The sequence below is a fragment of the Phyllobates terribilis genome, unplaced genomic scaffold, assembly GCF_046119375.1.
Source record: "Phyllobates terribilis strain yellow unplaced genomic scaffold, ASM4611937v1 Scaffold_17__1_contigs__length_24005725, whole genome shotgun sequence".
Classification (NCBI taxonomy): Eukaryota; Metazoa; Chordata; class Amphibia; order Anura; family Dendrobatidae; genus Phyllobates; species Phyllobates terribilis.
The window spans coordinates 7,826,189-7,842,051 of NW_027362777.1; positions in this window are offsets into that span (position 1 = coordinate 7,826,189).

The window sequence follows — 15,863 nt, forward strand, 5'->3', positions numbered from 1 at the left end:
GCAACACGCACTGCACACGGACAGGAAAGGCCCAAGGGGGAGATAACAGGCTGGTGCTGGGGGTCCTGATAGATGCACCTGAACTACCGGGGTGTGCCGAACCTCCTTCTCTGGTGGCCGCAGCACGCCGTGAGGAGCAAGGAGAAGCCTTGCAGCTGACCTCTAACAACGTGAGTAAAGCTTGGAAGACTACATCCATTGCCTCCGGTCCATTATTGCAGCGGGACACCACACCGCACCACTGCACCTACTACGTCTCCCCTCATCCTCCTGTTTCCTCTGCCCTGAGGCCCTGCTCCGCCTGTGGGGAGTAGTACTACTGTCGGCTGCCACAACATCCCGCCTCAGAGGACTGCCGCAGCGCTGGTAGCGCATCACCAGACACCACAGGTGGTGTAGTCGTTTATCCACTCATAATTGCCACTCATCAACTAGCCCCTATTTTTAATGTGTACGCCCTGGGCACGGACCGGGACGAGGCCGCGACTGCATCCCCATTCTACCAACTGGACCCGCTGTCCGAGTACACCCCTTTCCCAGGGAGGGCTAGCCGCTACTGAAACAGCTAGTGGCGGGTTAAACATCACTGGCGTAGTCGGCAGGATTGCTTGCCCGCAGCAAAGGAAGAAGTGATTCCCATTGCCAGCGGGTACAGCGCGCCTTTACAACAGACTGTCTTTAACACCCAAGATGGCGCCCGCCCAAGAAGAACGGACGCCATTGTGTGCAAAAAGGACAACCACCCAGCACCTCCCATCGTGGGTCTGGCTTCCCCCATGGCGCCAACAGCTAGGACCGCCCCTTGCATTAGAGACTGTCCGCGAGGTAGTGTCCATCAAGACGTATGGGACGTCCCAAGGAGTGCCTGTCAGCCAGCCGCCCTGGAGCCGCCCCAAGAGAAGGAGGAGTAAGCAACAACAAGGTGTGGCCACAACAATCCTAGAGACTCCACACCCAGCAGCGAGGATGGAAGCAGTGCAGGAAAGATGCTCCGATGCCGCCCCACCAACTGCTGCATCGCTCGTATTACGGGGGATTCACCTGACCCCGGAGGAGGCCGAGTTCCTCCGAGTGGAGTCATAGGACCTGACCCGGAGGGTCGCAGATGCCCAGCGTGCGGTGTCCACAAAAGGGAGACATGGAGAGAGGAGGTGCTGCAGAAGATCCGGTCCCGCCGCCAAGGTTCTGCAAGCTAAGAAAGCGGAGCAGCAACCCAGGAGGAAGAAACCTCAGAGGCCGCGTGCAGCCCAGGACTGGGTAAGATACAAACCCCTGTCCCGGGTGAGAGACGCATGGAGGCCCTAGTGGATCTAATGCCGGCACCCCTGTCCCCGGGCGCCATTGTTTGGGAGCAGGTTTTCACTCCGGAGCTGGAGGCTCACGTGTCGTTCTCCGCCGGAGGCCTGCAATGCCTCCCGACTCCCGGCCTAGAAGAGCCTGTGCTTAGTGGGGACACTACCTGCCCCAACCCGGACTGGTCCGCGTCACCGAAGGACCTGCAGCAACCCCTGCTGTCGCCGCTGCCAGCGCCTCTGGTTACCTGCCCGGCGGCGGAGGAGATGGTCTGGGACAACCAGGGGGGGACCTAATGGGCTTCCCCCAGGAGACCCGGGCGGAAGCGCGGAGGCGTATGGACTTCTGCTGCAAGGAGCTCCTCCAGCTGGACACGGAGCGGCGGGAGAGGCGGGTACGTTGCGAGCGCCTGGAGGTGTGCGCTAAGGCCGCCAAGTCCAAGGCCTGCCAGGAGGAGGCAGCCCATCCAAGCCCCCGGGAGGAAGGGCTGATCGTCCGCTTCCACCAGGAGGCGGGGTGGGGCTTCATCAGGAGTCCCCAGTTTGCTCAGGACGTATTTGTGAACTCCAGAGACTTCGAACCACAACTGAGGAGGGATGACCCTGGCCGGAATCTCTACCCGGGTGACTTGGTGTCGTACACCCGCCACCATGGGGAGCGTGGGTGGTACGCCCTGGATGTGCATAGAGTATTCCAGGTTGAGGCCCTTGTGCACCTGCCGGTAGGGGACCGTTCTGGCTCCGTGAGCAAGAAAGAGCCTTTCCCTAGGTGGAGGTACCTGAACTAAGTGGCCCCGGAGGCTGTACCTTTGAGTTGACTTGTTGATTGTTTATGTTTATTACCATGTTTTCCTCCCGGTTTAGAGAGATATTTGTCCCTGCGGACTGGCTGTAGACAGACTCTATTGTATATAGTTATGCATCTATTTAGGTACTCCTTATTGGTTTTATACAAAACCCACTTCTACTTCTACCTCAGACCTCAGAAGCAAAACCTGTCTGGAGTGGCTCTCCTGGAGGTCCAACACAGGATCTCCATGCCCTGAAGCCACCCCAGGGCCTACGTTGAGGGTTTGGGACAGGTCCCTCTTGCTGCTGAACTGCCTCTTTTTCTATCTTCCTACCAAGCTGTGTACATGCATAATGTCTCTTTGATGTTTTTATATTTTTGTACTATTTATCTGCAACGTTTAAGAATCAGAGCCTCCCATAATGGGAAGATTTTTGATTGTTGTGAAAAAGCATATAAAAAGTCTGTACCATGTTTTGCTCTCTTTGCAGCCCGCGGACGTGGGGTGTTTCACCAGGGGAAAATGTGGCGCCCCTGAAGGTTCGGTCGCCACAGGGGGGTACTGCATCTTGTGAAAGAGGTGTGGTATCTCCTCTCCCAGATAAGGATGGAGTACCTGTCAGGACCCCACCTCATCACTCAACACTACACACTCTTGTCCTATGGGGGTCTAGTATGCACTAGTGTGCTGCCCCAGTAGGATAATGGAGATGAGGGAACCAAAGATAGGGGGAACCATGTAGTGGGTGAGGGTGGAGGATACACTTTTAGGTTACACTTGTAGATACAGTTCATATTAATAGCCAGCCATCTTAAGTTCAAGGTTGTTTGATTGTGGTCTTCACAGCTGGCAGTGGCCTTGTGTAGGAGCCTGCAGCGTGCTGGAGATGCACGGTCCCCGTGCTCTGGCCTTGAGACGTGGAGCGGGATAGAGTTAACGGAGGTCTCTACCCGGTCAAGGTCCCTGCTTAAGAAGGCCTGGAGGGGAGCTGAGGAGGAGAGCTCCACAGGCAAAAGGATCCAGGGAATACGGACGGAGCAGCATACGCCACCTGTACTCTCCATTCTGGCCTAGTCAGAGGGACTCCTGCTGCAAGAGGGGTAAGGCCCCCGATATCTGACTTTGTTACTTCACGTCTCAGTCGGAAAAGCCCGGAGGCTAAGTGGTTCCCACCGGGTAACGGACGGAGCGGAGTCGCCACCCATGCCCTTGTTCTGTGTATAGCCAGAGGGAGACCCAGCCTTGCAACATGCCCCGCACACGGACAGGAGAGGCCCAAGGGGGAGATTTATAGGAACATGCTGGTGCTGGGGGTCCTGATAGACGCACCTGAACTACCGGGGTGTGTCGAACCCCCTTCTCTGGTGGCCACAGCACGCCATGAGGAGCAAGGAGAAGCCTTGCAGCTGACCCCTAACAACGTGAGTAAAGCTTGGAAGACTACATCCATTGCGTCCGGTCCATTATTGCAGCGGGACACCACACCGCACCACTGCACCTACTACGACTCCCCTCATCCTCCTTTTTCCTCTGCCCTGAGGCCCTGCTCCGCCTGTGGGGAGTAGTACTACCATCGGCTGCCACAACATCCCGCCTCAGAGGACTGCAGCAGCGCTGGTGGCGCATCACCAGACACCACAGGTGGCGTAGTCGTTTATCCACTCATAATTGCCACTCATCAACTGGCCCCTATTTTTAATGTGTGCGCTCTGGGCATGGACCGGGCCGAGGCCGCGACTGCATCCCCATTCTACCACCTGGGCCCGCCGTCCGAGTACACCCCTTTCCCAGGGAGGGCTAGCCGCTACTGAAACAGCTAGTGGCGGGTCACACAAGGGCAGGACGTAAGCGTAAATGCAAGCAAGTACCCAACACAGAGCAAAAAACGCCATTATTAGAGTCACCTGTTTGGAATCTCTCTAGCTACATCTTATCTGAGAGTCAAATTTCTCTCCTGGCTAAAGGCCTGAGCTTTTCACCTTCTAACGAATTCGACATTTTCAGAACAATTCTGGATGTTAACAAACTAGCACGTAACCTCACCATCCGATGTCATTTTATGGACATGAAAAATCCACAGAATACAGCTTCAGAAGAAGTTTCTCCTAGGACAAGCCAGGATTCCATGTTATTATTCACAGAACAACAGTCTTTATTACAAATGAAAGAATTCGAGACGGAATCTTTAATTCCAAATGTGAATTTAAATGATGACTTTCGGGCTGGTAATCCTTTCTTTTACCCACTTCAGTCCAGACCATTGGTTCTGGATCAGTTCCAGGACTTAATTGAAAAAGAACTAGTGGAATTAAAGAATGAATTATCTTCTACTAATCATTTGGACTCTAATCTGACATATAGAGAAAAAGACGCTCTGAAAAAATTAAAGGATAATTCAGACATACTAGTCCGCTCAGCGGATAAAGGTGGCACTATAGTACTGAATGCAGGATTGTATAAAAAATTGAATTTGATGGATTTAGAAAATAGGGATGTTTATTTGGAGTTAGCTAGAGATCCTACTGTTGAGTTTAATGCTGCTATGTATAATCTATTAAACGAAGGTTTGCACTGAGGGGCCCTAAAAAAAAAATTAATGGAATATTTATACGTAGATCACCCAATTGTTCCAGTTTACCATTCGCTGCCAAAAATACATAAAAATATTTTCCCACCACCTTTAACCTCTTTACTACCCAAGGTGGTTTGCACATTAATGACCAGGCCAATTTTTACAATTCTGACCACTGTCACTTTATGAGGTAATTACTCTGGAACGCTTCAACGGATCCCCCTGATTCTGAGAATGTTTTTTCGTGACATATTGTACTTCATGATTGTGGTAAAATTTCTTCGATATCACTTGCATTTATTTGTGACAAAAACTGAAATTTGGCGAAAATTTTTGAAAATTTTGCAATTTTCAAAATTTGAATTTTTATGCCCTTAAATCAGAGAGATATGTCACACAAAATAGTTAATAAATAACATTTCCCACATATCTTCTTTACATCAGCACAATTTTGGAGCCCAATTTTTTTTTTATTAGAGAGCTATAAGGGTTAAAAGTTGACCAGAGATTTCTCATTTTTCCAAAAAAATTTACAAAACCATTTTTTTAGGGACCACATCACATTTGAAGTCACTTTGAGGGGTCTTTATGACAGAAAATACCCAAAAGTGACACCATTCTAAAAACTGCACTCCCAAGGTGCTCAAAACCACATTCAAAAAATTTATTAACCCTTCAAGTGCTTCACAGAAACTTTTGGAATGTGGAAGAAAAAAATTAACATTTAACTTTTTCACAAAAATGTTACTTTAGACCCAATTTTTTTTTATTTTCAAACTGTTAACAGGAAAAAATGGACCCCAAAATTTGTTGTTCAATTTCCCCTGACCACACAGATACCCCATATGTGGGAAAAAACCACTGTTTAGGCGTACGGCAGGGTTCGGAAGGGAAGGAGCGCCATTTGACTTTTTGAAAGTAAAATTTGCTTGAATAATTAGCGGACGCCATGTTGTGTTTGGGGAGCCCCTGATGTGCCTAAACAGTGGAAACCCCCCACAAGTGACACCATTTTGGAAACTAGACCCCTCAGAGAACCTTTACAGAAGTTTAAACATGGAGCCATGACAATAAATAATCAAACTTTTTCCACAAAAATTATGTTTTAGCCCCAATTGTTTTATTTTCACAAGGGTAAGAGGGGAAAATGGACCCCAAAAACTTATCGCAATTTCTCCTGAGTACGCCAATACCCTATATGTGGGGAAAATACAGTGTTTGGGTGCACGGCAGAGTTCAGAAGGGAAGGAGCACTGTGTGACTTTTTGAATGCAAAATTGGCTAGAATTGAGGGCGGACGCCATGTCACGTTTGAAGAGCCCCTGATGTGCCTAAATAGTTGAAACCCCCCACAAGTGACCCCATTTTGGAAACTACACCCCTCAAGGATTTTATCAAGGGGTATAATGAACATTTTGAACCCGGTACGACACATAATTTCATAACATTAGGTCATCATATTGAATAAGTTGTCATTAGTCTTGAGCACAAGTGCTCGCTACTTGAGTTTGCATCGTGTACTCGGGTATGCACCATGTATCGCACGTGCTCGAGTGACATGCTAGAGTCCTGCCCACATGTTTCACGGTTATTAGACACCCAAAACAAACATGCAGGGATTGCTGGTGCATGGCAGGCAATCCCCGCACATTTTTTTTGACTGTGAAGCATATGGGGCAGAGACTCGAGCACCCGCGATACTCAATGCATACCCGAGCACCCGATGCAAACTCAAGTAGCGAGCACTTGTGCTCAAGACTAGTCGCCATATCGTCATCTTTTTTTTTTTTTTGCTTTTGAAAAAAATCCCAACCCTAGCACAACCTTAACCCTAGAGTTTATTTTTTACACCGTTCCTTGTGCTGTATAAGTGATTAGACGACTTTATTCTTTGGGTCGGTGCGATTACAGCGATACCAGAATCCTATCGGGTTTTTATGATTGACAGCTGTCTCACACTAAAAGACACATTTTTTTGCATCGCCATATTTTGAGAGCTATAATTTTTCCATATTTTGGCCGACAGAGTCATTTGACAACTTGTTTTTTGCGGGATGAGTTGACGTTTTTATTGGTACCATTTTCAGGCACGTGACATTTTTTGATCGCTTTCTATTCCGATTTTTGGGAGGCAGAATAAGCAAAAACCAACAATTCAGGAATTGTTTTTTTTAATTTTTTTATGCTGTTCCGCGTGTGGTAAAATTGATGAGGTAGCTTTATTCTTTGGGTCTGTACGTTTACAGCGGTACCACATTTATATCTTTTTTTATGTTTTGGCGCTTCTACACAATAAAAGCTATTTTGTAGAAAAAATTATTTTTTTGCATCACTTTATTCTGAGAGCTATAACTTTTTTATTTTTCAGCTGATGGAGCTGTATGGCAGCTTGTTTTTTCTGGAACAAGATGAGGTTTTCAGTGGTACCATTTTTATTTATATTCATCTTTTTGATCGCGTTTAATTCCATTTTTTGCTTGGCGGTATGATGATAAAGCATCGTTTTTTGCTTTGTTTTTTATTTTAATTTTTTATCGTGTTCACTAAAGGAGTTAACTTGTGAGACAGTTTTATAGGTCAGGTCGTTCCGGACGTGGCGATACCAAATATGTGTACTTTTATTGTTTTGTTTGGTTTTTTTCATTATAATATTTATTGATGGGTACATTATATTTTTATTTTTGGTGGATTATTTTTTTTTTACATTTTTTTACCACTTTTTTTTACTTTTATACTTTGTCACACTATGGGACTTTCACTTTTTATACTCTGATCGCCTGTATAACATAGGGATGGAGCACCATCCCTGTGCTATACAGGCTGTCAGCGATGTAGATGCAGAAGATACTTTGGTCATGCACTGTGCATGATCAAAGTATCTTTCTGCTATCTGGTGACCCGGATGTTGTCATGACGACATCTGGGTTACCATGACAACCACAGAACCCAGCCTCAGACAGCGCACGACGACGGGGAAGAGGTGAATATGCAGTACTTACCTCCGCAATGCTGTGATCGACTTCGATCGCAGCATTGCTGGGGTTAATGTGCCGGGAGCCGTGCGTGACTGCTCCCAGCACATAGCAAAAATCAGCTCACACCCGGCAGCGATCGCGCCCGCACAGCCTGTGTGTGGCTGAAATCAACAGGGCGTACTAATACGTACCTGGCTCTTAAAGCCCAGGGCGCAGGTACAGTACGTATTAGTACGCCCTGGGCTGTAAAGGGGTTAAGACCCATAGTGGTGGGGATTGGTTCCCAAGGTGAAAAATTAAGTGCCTGGATGGATTTTTACCTACAGCCTCTGGTTCAGGAAACTACGAGTTACATTAGGGATTCAAAATTCATAGTGACCATTTTTGATAAATTTGAATGGCCAAAAAACTTTGGATGATTGTCCTGTGATGTGGTGGCATTATACCCCCTCAATTCCACACCATATTGCTTTAGCATGTTTAACCTACCACCTTGACACATACAGTTCGTACTCTATAGAAATAAAAGAATTTCTGGTCATAGCAGTACAGTTCCTCTTAGAGCGTAATTCTTTTAGCTTTGATAAAAGTTTTTTTTTTTACAGAAAAGAGGAGTCAGCATGGGCAGTAAATTTTCTCCTTCGCTAGTGAACATAGTGATGTGTAGGTGGGGGGAGCTTTTCATTTATCATAATGATAACACATATAGTGGACACATTGTGTGGTACGGTAGATTTATTGATGACCTCCTCCTGGTGTGGGGGGCACACAGGAGGAGGTGGTACAATTTGTACAGTACATCAACTGCAATCATTGTAATCTTAAATTCACTTAGTTCTACCATTCATCCAAAATTACTTTTTTGGATCTCGAACTTGAGGCTACCAAGGAGAAAGAATTGGTCAAAATTAATCCCCACAGAAAATCTACAGCCTCAAATTCTATTCTATCAGCTAAATGTTGTCATCCGTCACATATTAAGAGAAATATCCCTTACGGTGAGCTAATACGAACAATACGAAATTGTTCAGATAACATCACTTTTCAGAAGGAATCAGAAAAAATTTGTAACAGACTATCCAATAGGTGCTATCCCGAGTGGTCTTTAAGAAAAGCGAGTAGAATTGTCTCCAATATAAATCGGAAAGATATACTCCGAAATGAACAGAAAAATAACATTAACACATTGGATACTAGGGTAACGTTTTCTACCACCTATAGTCCTCAGTATAATAAAATTACATCTAGAATTAAAAAGTATAACCCTATTATATATCAGAACAAGAAACTAAAAAACCTACTTTCTAATGCCATCCGCTTTGTAGCCAGGAAAGCGCCCGCTCTGGGAACCATCCTTTCTCCTAGCTTATACACCAGTGAGACTAATACTGTACAACCAAATTGGCTCAGCACAAAAGGTTTCTTCAGATGTGGAGCCAATCGGTGCAAAGCGTGTCTACATGCGGTTAAAACAGATAGTTTTATGTCCTTAAGTAATGATAGAGAATATAAAATTCATGATTTCCTCAATTGTAATTCATCAGGGGTTATATACCTTATAGAATGCACCTTGTGTAAGGTCCACTATGTGGGTTGTACCACAGGTGCGCTGAAAGTCCGTATCAGAAGACATCTTTCTGATGCGATTAATTTGGAAGCCATAAATACATCAGCAGTATCGAGGCATTTTGCGAGAGTTCATAAAGGTGACACCTCATTCTTTAAATATATGGAGATAGAGAAGGTATATAGATCCACACGAGGGGGGGATCATAAGTGCAAACTTCTGAACCGGGAGTCCCTGTGGATTTTCACATTGGATACCACAGGGGTTAAATTCAAGACAGGATCTGATACTGCAGTATTAAGAAATATAATTCTGCATTTATTTCCATGCATGTACACTGGGTACGGAAAGTATTCAGACCCCTTTACATTTTTCACTCTTTGTTTCATTGCAGCCATTTGGTAAATTCTAAAAAGTTCATTTTTTTCTCATTAAAGTCCACTCTGCACCCCATCTTGACTAAAAAAAACAGAAATGTAGAAATTTTTGCAAATTTAATAAAAAAGAAAAACTGAAATATCACACGGTCATAAGTATTCAGACCCTTTGCTCAGTATTGAGTAGAAGCACCCTTTTGGGCTAGTACAGCCATGAGTCTTCTTGGAAATGATGCAACAAGTTTTTCACACCTGCATTTTGGGATCCTCTGCCAGTCTTCCTTGCAGATCCTCTCCAGTTCCGTCAGGATGAATGGTAAACGTTGGTGGACAGCCATTTTCAGGTCTCTCCAAAGATGCTCAATTGGGTTTAGGTCAGGGCTCTGGCTGGGCCAGTCAAGAATGGTCACATAGTTGTTCTGAAGCCACTCCTTTGTTATTTTAGCTGTGTGCTTAGGGTCATTGTCTTGTTGGAAGGTGAACCTTTGGCCAAGTCTGAGGTGCAGAGCACTCTGGAAGAGGTTTTCATCCAGGATATCTCTGTACTTGGCCGCATTCATGTTTCCTTCAATTGCAACCAGTCGTCCTGTCCCTGCAGCTGAAAAACACACCCATAGCATGATACTGCTGTTATGATCTGCTACAAGAACTAAGGAAAGAGAGGAAATCTGTCCATACAATAGGACTAAGCTGATTCCCTACGATGCAGTGGGCAACCTGTTCCTTGTGAACAGACCGCCTTCGTCCGCGGCTAGTCTGAACGCAGACCTATAGATTAAAGGGAGGGGTCCTTAAAAGAACTATGGACTGGGACAAAAATGGACACCTCCTGGCAGAAGTAGTAGCAGAAGAAGACAAACAGACAAAAGTACTTAGTGGTCCAAGGACCAAACAAACTAGAGAGATACAGTAGGTACAAAGCACCTGGCTAGATTAAGAGTCAAAGTAACACTGAAGTCCAGCAAAGCCTGAAGGGTGGAGCTGGAATAAATAGGCACAAGGTCACGTGACCACAAAATAGAAAAAACTAATAGGAGGGTTCTAACAACTGCCACCACCATGTTTCACTGTTGGGATTGTATTAGGCAGGTGATGAGCAGTGACTGGTTTTCTCCACACATACCACTTAGAATTATCACCAAAAAGTTCTATCTTTGTCTCATCAGACCAGAGAATCTTATTTCTCATAGTCTGGGAGTCCTTCATGTGTTTTTGAGCAAACTCTATGCGGGCTTTCATATGTCTTGCACTGAGGAGAGGCTTCCGTCTGGCCACTCTGCCATAAAGGCCCAACTGGTGGAGGGCTGCAGTGATAGTTGACTTTGTGGAACTTTCTCCCATCTCCCTACTGCATCTCTGGAGCTCAGCCACAGTGATCTTGGGGTTCTTCTTTACCTCTCTCACCAAGGCTCTTCTCTCACGATTGCTCAGTTTGGCTGGACGACCAGGTCTAGGAAGACTTCTGGTGGTCCCAAACTTCTTCCATTTAAGGATTATGAAGGCCACTGTGCTCTTATGAACCTTGAGTAATGCAGAAATTCTTTTATAACCTTGGCTAGATGTGTGCCTTGTCACAATTCTGTCTCTGAGCTCCTTGGGCAGTTCCTTTGAGCTCATGATTCTCATTTGGTCTGACATGCACTGTGAGCTGTGGGGTCTTATATAGACAGGTGTGTGCCTTTCCAAATCAAGTCCTATAAGTTTAATTAAACACATTTGGACTCCATTGAAGGAGTAGAACCATCTCAAGGAGGATCACAAGGAAATGGACAGCATGTGACTTAAATATGAGTGTCTGATCAAAGGATCTGAATACTTATGACCATGTGATATTTCAGTTTTTCTTTTTTAATAAATTTGCAAAAAAATTCTACATTGCTGTTTTTTTCAGTCAAGATGGGGTGCAGAGTGTACTTTAATGAGAAAAAAAATGAACTTTTCAGAATTTATCAAATGGCTGCAATTAAACAAAGAGTGAAAAATTTAAAGGAGTCTGAATATTTTCCGTACTCACTGTATGTATCTATATACACTGCTCCAAAAATAAAGGGAACACTTAAAACAACAGAATATAACTCCAAGTAAATCAAACTTCTGTGAAATCAAACTGTCCACTTAGGAAGCAACACTGATTGACAATCAATTTCACATGCTGATGTGCAAATGGAATAGACGATAGATGGAAATTATTGGCAATTATCAAGACACCCTCAATAAAGGAGTGGTTCTGCAGGTGGGGACCACAGACCACATCTCAGTACCAATGCTTTCTGGCTGATGTTTTGGTCACTTTTGAATGTTGGTTGTGCTTTCACACTCGTGGTAGCATGAGACAGACTCTACAACCCACAGAAGTTGCTCAGATAGTGCAGCTCATCCAGGATGGCACATCAATGCGAGCTGTGGCAAGAAGGTTGGCTGTGTCCAGAGGCTGGAGGCGCTACCAGGAGACAGGCCAGTACACCAGGAGATTTGGAGGGGGCCGTAGGAGGGCAACAACCCAGCAGCAGGACCGCTACCTCCGCCTTTGTGCAAGGAGGAACAGGAGGAGCACTGCCAGAGCCCTGCAAAATGACCTCCAGCAGGCCACAAATGTGCATGTGTCTGCACAAACGGTTAGATACCGACTCCATGAGGGTGGTATTAGGGCCCGACATCCACAGATAGGGGTTGTGCTCACAGCCCAACACCATGCAGGACGCTTGGCATTTGCCACAGAACATCAGGATTGGCAAAGTCGCCACTCGCGCCCTGTGCTCTTCACAGATGAAAGCAGGTTCACACTGAGCACATGTGACAGACGTGACAGAGTCTGGAGAAGCCATGGAGAGCAACATCCTTCAGCATGACCGGTTTGGCAGTGGGTGAGTAATGGTGTGGGGTGGCATTTCTTTGGAGGGCCGCACAGCCCTCCATGTGCTCGCCAGAGGTAGCCTGACTTCCATTAGGTACCGAGATGAGATCCTCAGACCCCTTGTGAGACCATATGCTGGTGCGGTTGGCCCTGGGTTCCTCCTAATGCAGGATAATGCCAGACCTCATGTGGCTGGAGTGTGTCAGCAGTTCCTGCAAGATGAAGGCATTGAAGCTATGGACTGGCCCGCTTGTTCCCCAGACCTGAATCCGATTGAGCACATCTGGGACATCATGTCTTGCTCCATCCGCCAACGTCACGTTGCACCACAGACCGTCCAGGAGTTGGCGGATGCTTTAGTCCAGGTCTGAGAGGAGATCCCACAGGAGACCATCCGCAACCTCATCAGGAGCATGCCCAGGCGTTGTAGGTAGGTCATACAGGCACGTGGATATATATATATATATATATATATATATATATATATGCGCCTTTTTGTCATTCTAGTAGTAGGGCCATAATTAAGACATGATTTGTTGAAACGCGTAGGTCTGTAAGCTATGATAGTTGCACATTTGCTGTATTCTTTGTGGAGCAGTGTTTTATATGGCTAATAAAAGCTAAGTTTTAATATTTTTTCTACTAAACAAACCTTTACGCTGGTGTAGCACCCCGAGGGCTCGGCTGCTACGGGGTATTGCACCTCGAACCAGAGGTGTGGTATTCCACCCCCGGGTAAGGATGGAGTGTGGACTAGAACTCAGTTAGCTGCATGCACCACACACACCCCATTTCCGAGGAACAGACCGACGGTACTCCCACTAGAAAGATGTGCAGGTACGACAGCTTCTGTTCCTGGCTGGAGTGGGGAGGGGGGGGGAGGAATATCCCAGTGGTGTAGGGGCAGATGGGAGTGGGTTTCTGGGCATAGGAAGGAGCCCATTGGTTGCTAGTCACCTGGGCTCGGGTGTCAGAGGGAGTATAAAAGGTGGGCACCATCTTAGGAGTGAGTTCAGTCAGACAGAAGAAGAGTGAGAAGAGGAGTGACAGGGAGCAGCAGCCCTGTCTGGGTGCTGCCCCTGGAGGGAGCAAGAGTGAAGAAGAAAGGAACAAGAAGCAAGGAAAGAATGAAACATAAGGAAAGGCCCAGAGACATGAAGCAAGAAGGAACCCGAACACGCTAGGAGTCAGCGGGTGAAGGGTTGGCAGATCAGGGTACCGGATCCCAAACTGGTGGAGGCCACTTATCCTCAGCCAGGAACCGGAGGTCGTGGCCACGTCTTGGTGCGACCACTCACTACACCCACCACGAAGGCACGCCACATAGGGTCAGGGAGACCGGAGAAAGGTTTCGCCACCAGAAGGCCCGAGGAAGCTGGACATGGGTGGGTCCCTAGTGGGGACGGCCAGAGAAAGGAACGGGGAAAGGAGTTCAAGGTCACACTCTGGAACTGCCTGGGGGTTGGTAGAGCCCCGTACCTGGTGGACGCAGCATGGCTCGGGTCGTCATCACCTGCAGGACTGACGTTAATAACAACTGTGAGTAAAGCATTGAAAACTGCAATCAGTCTCTGTGTTCCATCGCACCACCAGCACCATAGGTACCGGGACGCTCTTACTATCACTCCCTTCACCCGCACCAGCTGCCCTGAGGCTATACCTCTCCCGTTGGGGGTTATACCACCATAGCTGCACATATATACCATCGGCCTCAGCGGACTGTTTTGCAGTGGCAGCCTTGCGACCGCAAATCAACGGGTGGCGTAGTCGGACACTAATACCATCATACCAATAACTGCCACTTAGTTTGACCACCCTGGGCGCGGACCGGGTCACCGCCACACGAAGACTACTACCCCCATCGGATCCGGCTCCGGGTATCCCCCGCGCGCATGCGCGCCGCACTACAGCACTGGCCCAGGGGGTGAGTCACTGGATCATTTGCACTTTTCCCTTGTCTGGCTACACTTATATTTCGCCCTGGTACCACTTATCTGCATCTCCAGAAGTTTCCCATTTCTCTATTATACTCTTCAAATTACATTTTGAGACTTTCTCCTCCTGTTGTTGCACATATTTTTTTTCCCTTCATCTGCACAGGTATCATTAATCTATCAACTATAATGGCCGTACCAGGTCCTGCAGGTCCTGTATCCCGTACACATGACGTGGGCAGTGCACGGCATGCCGCTAGTTTATATTCTGAGTGCTCTTATATACGGTGGTAGTTTTACACAATGTTGAGCCTGTGATTTGCAGAGTGAAATGTCTGACTGCTAGAACAGAAGTGTACGGCAGATTCTGCAGCATGGATACATAAAGGACGTCCTGGGGGAATATACCTCCCTCCAACACTCGTCCAGTCCCTGCCTCACACTAGAGACATTTATAATAACTCCAGGACTATGGAGCTGGTCATTTTCTCATAATCTGTGGCCATTATTAGTGATCTCGCATTGTACGGTAATATCACCCTGGAGGTTGTGATGTATTTAGTGTAATAGCGCCATCTAGAATATACAGTATATATTAGGCGATACCATGCTTTCTATAGTTAGTCGTCTTCTGTGCCCTCTATAGCTATCTATTATACTTTATATTTCTTTATAATAATTTATAATAAATTACTCGATAGTTTTACAGCTTTATGATGTTTATTAATCTGCTGTAATTATAAAAGAAAGTCCAACCTTACAGTGAACACAGGTGGAAGTGTCCTCCATGATGGTGTAGGCTGAGGTGGAGCAAGTATATAGTCAGTGGGGGATCAAGATGACCAGTATTCCCCAGGGTTCCTTGTTATCAGGGAGGGACCCTGTGTATGCAATCAAAAGATCTTATCCTCTGACCGGCTGTGTGCCATCAACAGGTAATGATCCTTTGTCCGGCTGTGTGTCATCAACAGGTAATGACCATCCGGCAGTGCGACATCAACTGGTCATCACCCTCCAGCTGTGTGCCATCAACAGGTAATGACCATCCGGCAGTGCGCCATCAACAGGTAATGACCCTCTGGCTATGGCCATCAATAGGTCATCACCCTCCGGCTGTGTGCCATCAACAGGTAATGACCATCCGGCAGTGCGCCATGAACAGGTAATGACCATCCGGCTGTGTGCCATCAACAGGTAATGATCCTCTGTCCGGCTGTGTGCCATCAACAGGTAATGACCATCCGGCAGTGTGACATCAACTGGTCATCACCCTCCAGCTGTGTGCCATCAACAGGTAATGACCATCCGGCAGTGCGCCATCAACAGGTAATGACCCTCTGGCTATGGCCATCAATAGGTCATCACCCTCCGGCTGTGTGCCATCAACAGGTAATGACCATCCGGCAGTGCGCCATGAACAGGTAATGACCATCCGGCTGTGTGCCATCAACAGGTAATGATCCTCTGTCCGGCTGTGTGCCATCAACAGTTAATGACCCTC